Source organism: Macrobrachium rosenbergii, chromosome 4, assembly GCF_040412425.1.
Source record: "Macrobrachium rosenbergii isolate ZJJX-2024 chromosome 4, ASM4041242v1, whole genome shotgun sequence".
In the NCBI taxonomy this organism is placed as follows: Eukaryota; Metazoa; Arthropoda; class Malacostraca; order Decapoda; family Palaemonidae; genus Macrobrachium; species Macrobrachium rosenbergii.
Window position 1 is genome coordinate 12,268,578 of NC_089744.1, and position 11,423 is coordinate 12,280,000.

General features: G+C 35.0%; 1 protein-coding gene across 1 annotated transcript in view; it reads left to right on the plus strand.

The window, feature by feature from the left end:
- Window positions 1–470: 470 nt before the first annotated feature.
- Window positions 471–11,423, plus strand: part of LOC136830541 (copper homeostasis protein cutC homolog) — a 190,566-nt gene continuing 179,613 nt past the window's right edge. Inside the window, exon 1 of the mRNA XM_067090060.1 lies at window positions 471–623. The gene's annotated coding sequence lies outside the window, so the exon portion shown is untranslated. The remainder of the gene's footprint in view (window positions 624–11,423) is intronic.

Consider the following 11,423-nt stretch of genomic DNA (forward strand, 5'->3'; position numbering starts at 1 on the left):
GTAGAGATGTATAGCCTACCTTCTATAGTGCGCCGATTTTACCTCAAACCGAGTAACAACAATGAAAACTAAGCCTAACTGAAAAATCTCATGCACTTTTCGATGAGCACTAACTTATAATGGAGTAGAATATGTTATATAATGTTAAAATTTCTATACAAAAAATGCTGAACTTCCGCGGTCAATTAATACTATGAAAAAAGTCGAAGCTAGTCTCATGTTACGACTTGAAGACAGCGTTATCACCGTCATTTCTCTCTCTCTTTCTCTGCATTCCTTTATTATTCTTTCTCGCGTCCTTCCTCCAGCATTTTTCTCCCATCCTTTGTCAGTCCTCAGCAGGCGAATACGTCCCACAGCGTTGCACTGACCATCTGTCAATGGATAATAATTTTACGGTGGCGGATGGTTGAAATAGAGTCTAGTAGTTCAGTAGGCCACCACCAGGGCGGCGCTGCTTGCAACCGCAGAGGCTTGCAGTCAAGAGTCAAATTCAATTTGGTGCTTAGTGTTCCGCCGCGATTTTTTCGTTCCTTGTGTACACAGCAGTCCGTTGTGGGGCTTATAATTGAAGAGATGGGTACAACAATTCTTCAAAGAGAAGACTGGTTACAATTTCACAGGTAAGTAAAGCATAATGAATTATATATACCCATTTTTACCCATAATTTTGTGTTAGGCAGAGAAATGTCTTGTTTGAAATAGATACACCTTCTCTGTTAACATGTATTTTCGGTATATTATTGTGGCAAATAAGTGCAGCAGCGAATTCAGGTTTAAAATCAGATCATCATTAATCTTATACTGTATATATATCACATAATATAAAGTAAAACAAGATCTTCCTTGTTGTTAAGAGGGCGTAGTAGTATGTAGGCCTATAGATTACTTTCATGTCAACATGTCTCGCCTTTTAAACCTGTTACTGTGATGCCAAAGGACATCTAACTGCATTTTGTCAGTCATTAGGAATTCTTTGTATGAAGTAGGACTGTAGAATACTGTCTATGCAATCAGTTTTTCAGTTTTTGACATGTAAAGTCAGCGTTAGAGTTGTTTAACAAAATTCATTTTATCAAACGTGGATTCTTAACGAAATTCCGAACCACCATACTTGGTGAGTGTAATTCGGGACGACGTAAACAAGCCTAGAAAACAGCTTCCTATTATTCGACTCAAAGTAAAAATAGTTGCATTTTTATTTGTAATGAATTCTGGTTTTATTTATGTTTTCATCAAACGATATGTCTCATAAAATGGCAATGGCAAGAAAATGAAGGTTTTCAGCTTAGGCTACACTTACACCCTCAAACTTCTCATATAGTAAGATACTTTATCATTTAAACCTTATTGTAAATAGAACTTAATTTCGAATGTAAGAATAATTTAAATGTGGTGAAACTTATGGAATTATCATGTGAAGGAAATACTAGCCCTTACGAATGAGAACTTCAATGAAAAGAATCTTGCAAACGCTAGGCCTATACCCACTCATTTGGTCGATATTTTTATTGATTGTTTCCTTCTTTTAAAAAACATTTATTCCAAATATTAGAACTTACTGAGCAATTCTCTATACGTGTCTCCCAAAGCCAAGCATAACAAAAAAAAAAAAAAAACTTTGATAAACTTTCCTGTCGTCGGTCTGTTTACATGAGGTTAAGCATGAATATGGTGGGAAACCAATCTTGGTAAACACGTCTTCATAATTTTTGCTCCCAAATAGCCAAAACAGTTAGACATACTACACTACATGCAGTTTATATATATATATATATATATATATATATATATATATATATATATATATATATATATATATATATATATATATGTGTGTGTGTGTGTGTGTGTGTATGTATATATATATATATATATATATATATATATATATATATATATATATATATATATATATATATATATATATATATATATATATATATATATATATATTTATCTCTTGTGTCTGTGTGTTTGTGTGGTGTGTGTGTTTGGGGAGTTTTTCTCTTAGTCTGCTTTCTTATGGTGGTGGGAAGGAGCGCCCTATCTCCTTCCATCTGGACATTTAGCTTTGGTTTGTTTGTTATTATACTCGTATGCACAGCTTCTGTTAGTGTTAGGTCCCGATATGTGATGCATTTGTATTTATTTCAGGTGTTGTCTATCACCTTTTTGTAGCGTTGGTTTCTTGTCGTGTTTATATGTGAAGTAATGGAAGATGGCTCCCGTGTTTCTGTGCACCATTAATTGCCGTTTAAGTGTAGTTGATGTCCTACCAATGTAGCTTTTACTGGAAGGTCTCCATTTCCATGGGGCAAAAAAACTCGTAAACCCCATTGGCATCCATCTCCTTCGGCGTAGGTCCACAAACGTTATTATTTATATATTACAATGGATCTCAGTAATATCTATATATATAGTATATATATATATGTTTATATACATTTATATACATATATATATATATATACATGTATGTATGTATGTATGTATGTATGTATTTATATACATATATACATATAATATATATATATATATATATATATATATATATATATATATATATATATATATGCATATATGTATATATATATATATATATTATAACACATATGTATGTATGTATATATCAATGACTCCACCTTTCAGATATATATATAACACTATATAAATATATACAAAACTTATATGAAAATTATGAAACCAACGTTACAACAACTGAATAACAACAATAGAGCAAAATTTAAATGCAACACATATCATGACCTGACACAAACACTCAGCTGTGTATATAATAACACAAAACCTTGCTAAGTGAAAACAGATGGAAACCAACGTTACAACAACTGAATAACAACAACAGAGCAAAATTTAAATGCAACACATATCATGACCTGACACTAACAGAAGCTGTGTATATAATAACAAACAAACACACACACTAAACGTCCAGATGGAAAGACATATATATATATATATATATATCATATATATATATATATATATATATATATAATGTGTGAGTGAAAAAATGTGTGCATATATATATATATATATATATATATATATATATATATATATATATGTGTGTGTGTGTGTGTGTGTGTGTGTGTGTGTGTGTGTTTGTTTTGGGCAGGTTTTTCCTCTTTTATACTTCCCCTATGGCGGTGAGAGAGGAGGGCCCTATGTCTTTTATCCAGTTCTTGTAAGGCTGGTTTCACTGTTTTTACTGCAAGTCTTGCAAAGCGTTTACAGTGAGTGCTAATTCGATCTGAAAGGTGGAGTTAGTGATGGAAAGGCACCAACTTTCTTTTTTTTATGCCAAAAAAACCTTGCTGAGATGTTGAGATCAACTGATTCATTGATAAAATTATATATAAAAGTGAATGTTTGTATGTTTGTTTGGATACTATAGAAATCCGAACCGCTTGACAGACGTAGACAAAATTTTGTACACAGCCTCTATATCACCCCAGAAAGGTTTATGATTCAAAATCAAACCCCTACCCAATGACAGACATACAAACACAGACAAAACAAATGAAATATTCGTTTTTATGTCAACTTTTCCTTCAGTGCTTTAAGGGTGAATTCTCATTTTTCACCTGACGCGCCACTGTTTACTCCAGGCGCTGTCAGACGTACGATTAAACCACAACAATAAATCCAAATCCCTTATAACATCAAGTTTTGATCAGATTTTTCATGAATTTGATCATAATTTATGAGAATTATTAGTATAATTGTTTATTACCTCGATAAAATCAACAATGAAAACCTACAGGGCATAAAACTAGAGGAACACGACGAAGTTAAACTCTTCCCACTGCAAACCCTATAATCCGTTTAGTATAGACAAAAAAATTAAACAGATGTGTTTGACTGTATTGGAATTACTTTCATTCAATCATAAAGCAATGTAATTCAGAATGCACGTGAACATCATTTGACCCAACTCAATTTATGACAATGTTGATAAAATCAACATTGAAAGCCTATATCGGTTTAAATGAGTGGCGAGGAATAAGGCAGATCGCACACCAACGCAACCAGTAGCATGAAATCAGTTGCTTACGACGCCGCAACCAGTTGTATTGCGACTGACGCATCGGTTTCTTTAAAACCTCTCATATCGAGGCGACGGCAGCTGCCGTCACGTGCAATTGATCGCCTCGCAATTGGCTGTGCTGGTCGTGGGCCGATCAGTTGCATTACGAACTCGTGAGAAGAGCGTAGGCTGGGCCTCCAAGCACTAAGGCCATGGCTATTGCTGCAACTGTGAGTGACGAGCAAGTCAGGAACATTAAATACGTACAAGAAATAGAAAAACATCCGTGCATTTACAACTACACTTTGAATGAATACTCCAATAAGGATGTTAGAAGAAAAAGCTGATAGCTTTTCAGTAATTTGTATCCTTCTTAAAAATCTTGGGGCCCACCAAACGAACTAGTTTATTTGAAGTTTCTTTAGACATTCTGTAAAATTCTTGAAATTTCACAGGGTCCACATCCGGTATCCAGCTCTTGAGCAGCGACAAAACTCCTTCGTTGAGCATTTCTTGTAAAAGTATGGATGAACCCATGATTTTCCCTTTTTCCTTCTGCTTATGTACCAAAGCAAATCCAGTTCCTCGTTGGGAGAGTCGGTAGAGTTCTTGGCTAGCACTCTCCTAGGCCCTAGTTCGAGTCTCCGACCGGCCAATGAACAATCAGAGGAATTTATGTCTGTGGTGATAGAAATTCATTTCTCGGTATAATGTGGTTCCGATTCCACAATAAGCTGTAGGTCCCGTTGCTAGGCAACCAATTGGTTCTTAGCCACATAAAATAAGTCTAATCCTTCGGGCCAGCCCTAGGAGAGCTGTTAATCAGCTCAGTGGTCTGGTTAAACTAAGGTATACTTAACTTATAAGCATATCCTCCTCTGAAACTAAAAAATAATTGCTCTGGCGTGAGGACCTCAAGGCGACTGATCGTATGCGACCAGCTGCGTGTGATAGATTTCATGCAAAGACCTGCCAAACAGAGGATGGAACATTGAAGTTAATCATATAGAAGAGGCCTTGACAGTTAATCAGCACATAAATTTGATCAAAGAGTCTAAGCAATGTTTTTATACAATCACGAAAATAGAGGATGCATGAAAAACGAAGCATCACCTTAAATTCGATGATTCACACACTTTTATTTGAAATGGACACATCATCACCCCGTGAACAGCAAGACTGGAGGAGTAACTACCAGTCAATTCGCACCTATTGCTGCATTCCCGTCAGTTAGGAAAATTAAATGTTTGTTTATAGTTATTTAATGGAATTATATAAATTCATTTCTGTCTTGTGTCAACGTGTATTTATTCAAAACAGTTAATAACCGTTTGCATTACATTCCTTCGCGAAGGGAATGTTTTTGTTCTTGATACCTAATTACGTCATTACCACAGGTACGAACTGACCGTTAGGTGCTCATCAAACCTTGGTTTGTACGGGTTGATACAGTTGCCGTACGATTCATAGCGGTAATTTTTTGCTATCATTCCGTGTAACCTTATATTAAAAGCTACGTTCATGAATTTGATGTCATTGTAAAGTTGATGGGTTGCAATTTATTATGCTATGTTAAAAGCGCCCTAAAAACAATATAAAGCACACGTATCACGAGTTGAAGTTAGCCCTACTGGAAAATGTTTGCAACTTTTATTTCCTAATTCACCAAAAATCGCTAAACAGATACCTATTTTTTTTTAATCCAGCACGATAGTAAAATAAATTGCCTTGTTTATATATAATTTGTTACTATTTGTGTTAGTGTGATATGACAAAGGGCAGCGAAACAAATGCAAATTGTACGAAAGAGTTGTAGCATATCGGTAAGTAACACCTGTTGGTTACTATTTTTCAAAAACCACCAAAAATATGAACATTGAAATATCTAATTTTTATTTACACGATGAGAAAATTCAATACTTTTCGTTTTCAATAAATTCCGCTGACTAATGAGGAGGCAGAGGGCTAGCTGCTGCAGAAATTCATTCAATAATAGGAAAGAAGCAACATGGCTTAACAGAGTATATAGTCTAAATATTTCTAATTAAATAAGGACGTATTTTCGCGCATATAATATTAGTGAATGATTTTAGATTAGAACCTGAGAGAGAGAGAGAGAGAGAGAGAGAGAGAGAGAGAGAGAGAGAGAGAGAGAGAGAGAGGAGGGGGTGTTAGGGAAAAGAAAGAGGGTGAGGGAGGGAGGGAGAGACAGTTTATCGCTTGTTATTCAAAGTTTTTCCGGGTAGCGCTGGGCTGGTCAGGTAGTAATATATATAATTAATTCTGGTTTTCTATTAGCTGCATCTTGGGCTGTTCTTTGTAATTGCTGAGAGGTGCAAATACCTTTGATTGCAGGAAGGGTTGTAAAATTAATCTTGAAGGGTTTCAATGTAGTGAGTACAGCTTTCTCTGTTGTTCATATAAATCTTTCTCAATGTTGCAAGGAGATTTCCAGTTTAGGTTTTAGGTCGGTGTAAATCTTCATGCCGTTATATAGTTGATCAGCTTGTTTTTCGGAAGACAATTTATGTCATCATTTTATAGTTCTTAGTAAAGTTGCAGTGTTCCCCTGGCTGATTCAGTATCAGGGACTGTAACCCTCAGTTCAGCTCTGACTCCAGAATGCTAAAAAGGTCTCGTGGTGATGCTGCGGTTATAATTAAGACACAAAATTATTCTTTAAAAAATGATAAAATGTTTCAATTTACTCTTTAAGCCCGTCTTTTTTTAATGCCTTTTCAGCTCCTCATATGATGAACCACTGAATAACACAAATAAAGAGAGAGAGAGAGAGAGAGAGAGAGAGAGAGAGAGAGAGAGAGAGAGAGAGAGAGAGAGAGAGTTTATTGCTGCTGAGACCATGTTATTCTTATTTAAATGCAAAATGTCTCTAGATATTAATTAGTTCATTTCTCATCGCTTATCCTAGATCTCTTGCGTGACTAAATTACGTTACACTTCGTTTCCTCACGATTCTCTCTCTCTCTCTCTCTCTCTCTCTCTCTCTCTCTCTCTCTCTCTCTCTCTGATCAATTAACGCCTGAAGGAAAGAAAATGCCAGCTTGGGCGTTGGGACAGATTCCCATCGAGTGCAATGGGACACTTTAATTGTAGGCGAAATCTGTCTCCTGTCTTTGTTTTAATTTTTTAATATGTCTCACAATATTGCCAACTGCAAAGTTCAACTGCTGCCTTTGTGGTGCGTTTGGTTGTTTATTGTCAAAATTTCTGGTTTCTATTATTTATCAGTTTACGTTTATTATATGCCCCATTCTACCTGTTCTTCTCGAAACATTAAATCATTCCTTACTTTTTGGAATTGGGCTACATTTTTTAAATAAACTGAGGCGATGATCGAGTCTTTCGTTTTATGAAAACTGACCATTGCCTCAACAGGTGACTGTATTGAAAACAATGTAATGCCAACTCTTTCAGTGGCAACAAGAGAAAGTTGTAATGAGTTTGTCGCATTATACAAAAATATGAGTAAACATTTTTCGAGGAAACCATTACGTACACGAAAAGTGGATCAATCAACCTTTGCTTGTAAAGAAGATAAACGATCTTTGCCGACATTATCACGTTCAACGCAGTGCCACTGAAAAGCGACTCCATGAAATTCCCTCACTCATGCCTTTCCTGTGCTTTCATTCCACAAATATATTCTTATCTCTATATTCTCAAAAGAGTAGGTCTAGGTCATTCAACTCTTTCGGTGTCCACAGGGGCACAGCTGACACTAACAAGTACTATTCCCCACGAGGTGGTGCAAAGGACATGTCTGTTCCATGTAACTGCCTTTTAAATGCTTTATCAATTATTTACCGAAGAAGTTCCAGGCCTTATATAATAACATTCCAAGATCAAAATCAATAAGTTCCAACTGGACAGGGTTACGTATAAACTAACTAAGCCTCTTTGGTTACATGTTAAAGCGAGGATAGCATATAATTGACCAGCGTTCCAATAAAAAGTTTGTAACCTAAATAATCAACAGACCTCCTTGAACCATGTACCACATTCAGGACAACTACAAAATAAATAGAAACTACAGGAGCCAGGCAAAATAATGGAATTAACAGAAGAACCTTTGAACACGCAACACATACCCAGGTTGTTTAAGAAGTAGCATAAAGGAAAAATATATGAAAACCTTAAGATATTCAAGAACAATATGAAAACATATCTTTAAAAAGAAAACCATGAAACTGGGGAACAATTTGTTCAAAAAAACAATAATAAAACGGAGAAAGAGTTTTTCTCTTTTCATGGGGCGAGAAATTCCATCGTTTTCTATATTTCTTTACGAAATCTGAAAAACAGTGTCCTTGAACGAAAAAGGAACAGAAAAATCACCTCATCATTTTTATATTCTTTCCATTTCAACATTTTCTAAAAAGTAATCGGGATAAGTTGTAAAAATATCCTGCCAATAGTGTCGAAAGATCATTTCCCTCCCCTCCCCAACCTGACGAAACCCCAAAAACACCCGTAGGTCTGTGGTAGAGTACTGGGTTGTATTTGTTCCATATATATATATATATATATATATATATATATATATATATATATATATATATATACATCCATATGCATATATATAGGACAACCAGGTTGGAGAGTTGTATGAATAAAGGTTATCCTCCTGAAGACATGCCATCGACTAGACTCATGGCCTTTAAAGTGTTGTCTTTGATTAAAAAAGCGACCATAAGTAATAAAATGACATTTACCAGTCAGCTGGCTTTCTATGATGATGGTACCTATAGACAGACATCGATACCATTATGATTTGCAATTCCAACAGCGATAACTTGAATTCTATCGATGTAATGATACTGTAACTTCATATATGAATATCTTTTTTAGGTTAATTCTTTATCAAAGCTTGTAAAGGTCAAACTAATTCATAAGCACAGAATTTAAGATGACGTCAAGAAAAACTTATGGAAGGTTTACCGATATTTGCACTTTAGGTAGATTTTCCTGTCTGGAATTATCTCAAGCCAAGAAAATTTTTTCATAAAAAAATGGGATGAGAAGCAGACTAGTAATGAACAGAATTGTTCATTATGGCTCAGATTTTGTCCTCGATTTTATCACTCCCCACCTCCACCCCCCAACCTCCGCCCAACACGGAAGATAACAGCTCATTCAAATGCATTCCTAAGAGAAGTGCACCAATCTCTGAAAGCTTGTAAAAGTAGACCAAGCAGAAGGAAAGACTTATATGAATACGGACCGGAGTGTCTTTCTTAGTAAGATCGAGGTTTCCGAAGCTGTAGATTGGTTGACCTGAGAACGGTGTTAGAGTATAAGCTACTTGCTATTCCTGCGCCCATATTTTTAAGGTTTGCTCTAATGAATGGGCCAAGGTATCACAAGTGGACTCTCTGGTTGTTTATCTGACTATCGAGACTTACCAATGACCAAGACCTTTGCAAACGATAGGAAACCCCAAATAAAAATACCTTTGCCGATTTAGGCAGATATCTTTGTCAGTATTCTAAGCCCAACAGGTAGTACCTCTCACAGATTTAGTGTTATGTGGAGCTTACGTTTATTTCACACAATCTGGAGCAGGGCAGCATCTTATAAAAATTATTCAACCTGACAATAAGTATCAAAGTTGCTGGTCTGATTTTATCATCTCTCCTGTTATTAAGCCAAACTTAAAACGATTTATTAGTATTTCAATTTGTATGTAGGTGGAATTATAATAGCTGACATAATTAAGGCCTAAAAAGGTTGAAAAATTCAATAATTTTATGTTTAATTTCGGTTATGCAGTTATCATATGAGTCAGGAATACTATATGAAGAATTAGAGGAATTTATTTCTGGTGATAGAAATTCATTTCTCGTTATAATGTGGTTCGGATTCCACAATAAGCTGGAGGTCCCGTTGCTAGGTAACCAGTTGGTTCTTAGCCACGTAAAATAAATCTAATCATTCTGGCCAGCCCTAGAAGAGCTGTTAACCAGCTCAGTGGTCTGGTGAAACTAAGATATTCTTAACTTTGTGCGTTTTTACTAATCCGCACAAGGTAACGATGGAAATTTTACTGACAACTGACCTATTAATTCCTTTTATCTTTAAGGACATTTTTTCTTTATTGTGCTATTGAAATTTTGTATGACTTGATCAACGGGATTTTTTGCTAGATTTTTGTAAGTCGTATCATCATCCAGTAAGGCTTGCGTACGTGATATGTAGCCATCTTTATCTAAAATTACAATGCTATTCGACTTATCAGCTTTTGTGATGTGGATTGTATTGTCTGTTTTAAGACTGGTCAAACTTTTCTTATAACGAGCAGGATAATTACTTTCATTACTAATTGGCAGCTCCTTAAATTACTAATTAGTTATCTTATATTTTCTATCTATTCGTATGTTTATTAGTTTTTTTTAAAGTTAATTTTTCGATATTGTTATTGTTTACAAAAAGGAAAATATATTAAGTGGTGTACCTTTATAAATATGCAATCAGCTTATTAATGCCAAGGCCAATTTTGGTGGTCAGTCTCTTCCCCTGAATAATCCTTTAATTGACTCTTCCTTGCTTTCGAGCCGTTAGTCCTAATCTTTTGTAAAAACCTCTCAAAGATTTACCTTTGTTTTGGTAGGTCCACTAATTCTTCAACTGTGTTGGATTCCAGGTGCATCTGTTCCTTTATAATCCCCATCCTTAGGGATATTTGTATGCCATCTATCAATTATAGACAGCTTTCCTGTACCCTTACTTTGATATTTCTATTCAGTCTGCTGGTAAAGGACCACTGTAGTCGAAAGGCCTAGCAACCCACTCTGTTGTTTCACCATTTTCCTTCTTGGCAACTGTCTTTTAAAATTTATACATTCATCATTAGTTCACATCAAAATGTTGATTCAGTTATCAATGGGCTTCTCTTTTCCGCTCTCACATCCTATCCTGAAAGAGGTTCATACTGATATTTCTTTGGTTATATATATATTTATTTATACATTATACGTTCCATATATATATATTCAGTTATACACACATTAATATATCTATCTATACTATCTATCATATACATATATATATATATATATATATATATATATATATATATATATACATATATATATACATATATATACACATATTACATTTGTGCGTTTGTGTGCGACCTCATGCATACATGCGCTATAATTACAGAAAAGCCGTAAAACCTACACATTTTCAAACGAAATACATCATAGATAGTATCCAATGGCAATCTCAACCATTCTGGTAGCTATTTTGTTTTCATGAAAACTTGAAACCCTAAACTTTAAACTCTGGTTTGGGAATCGGTGACTTCGGATGCACCGCCCTTAAATTAGATAAGAACATTAAGGCTCACAAT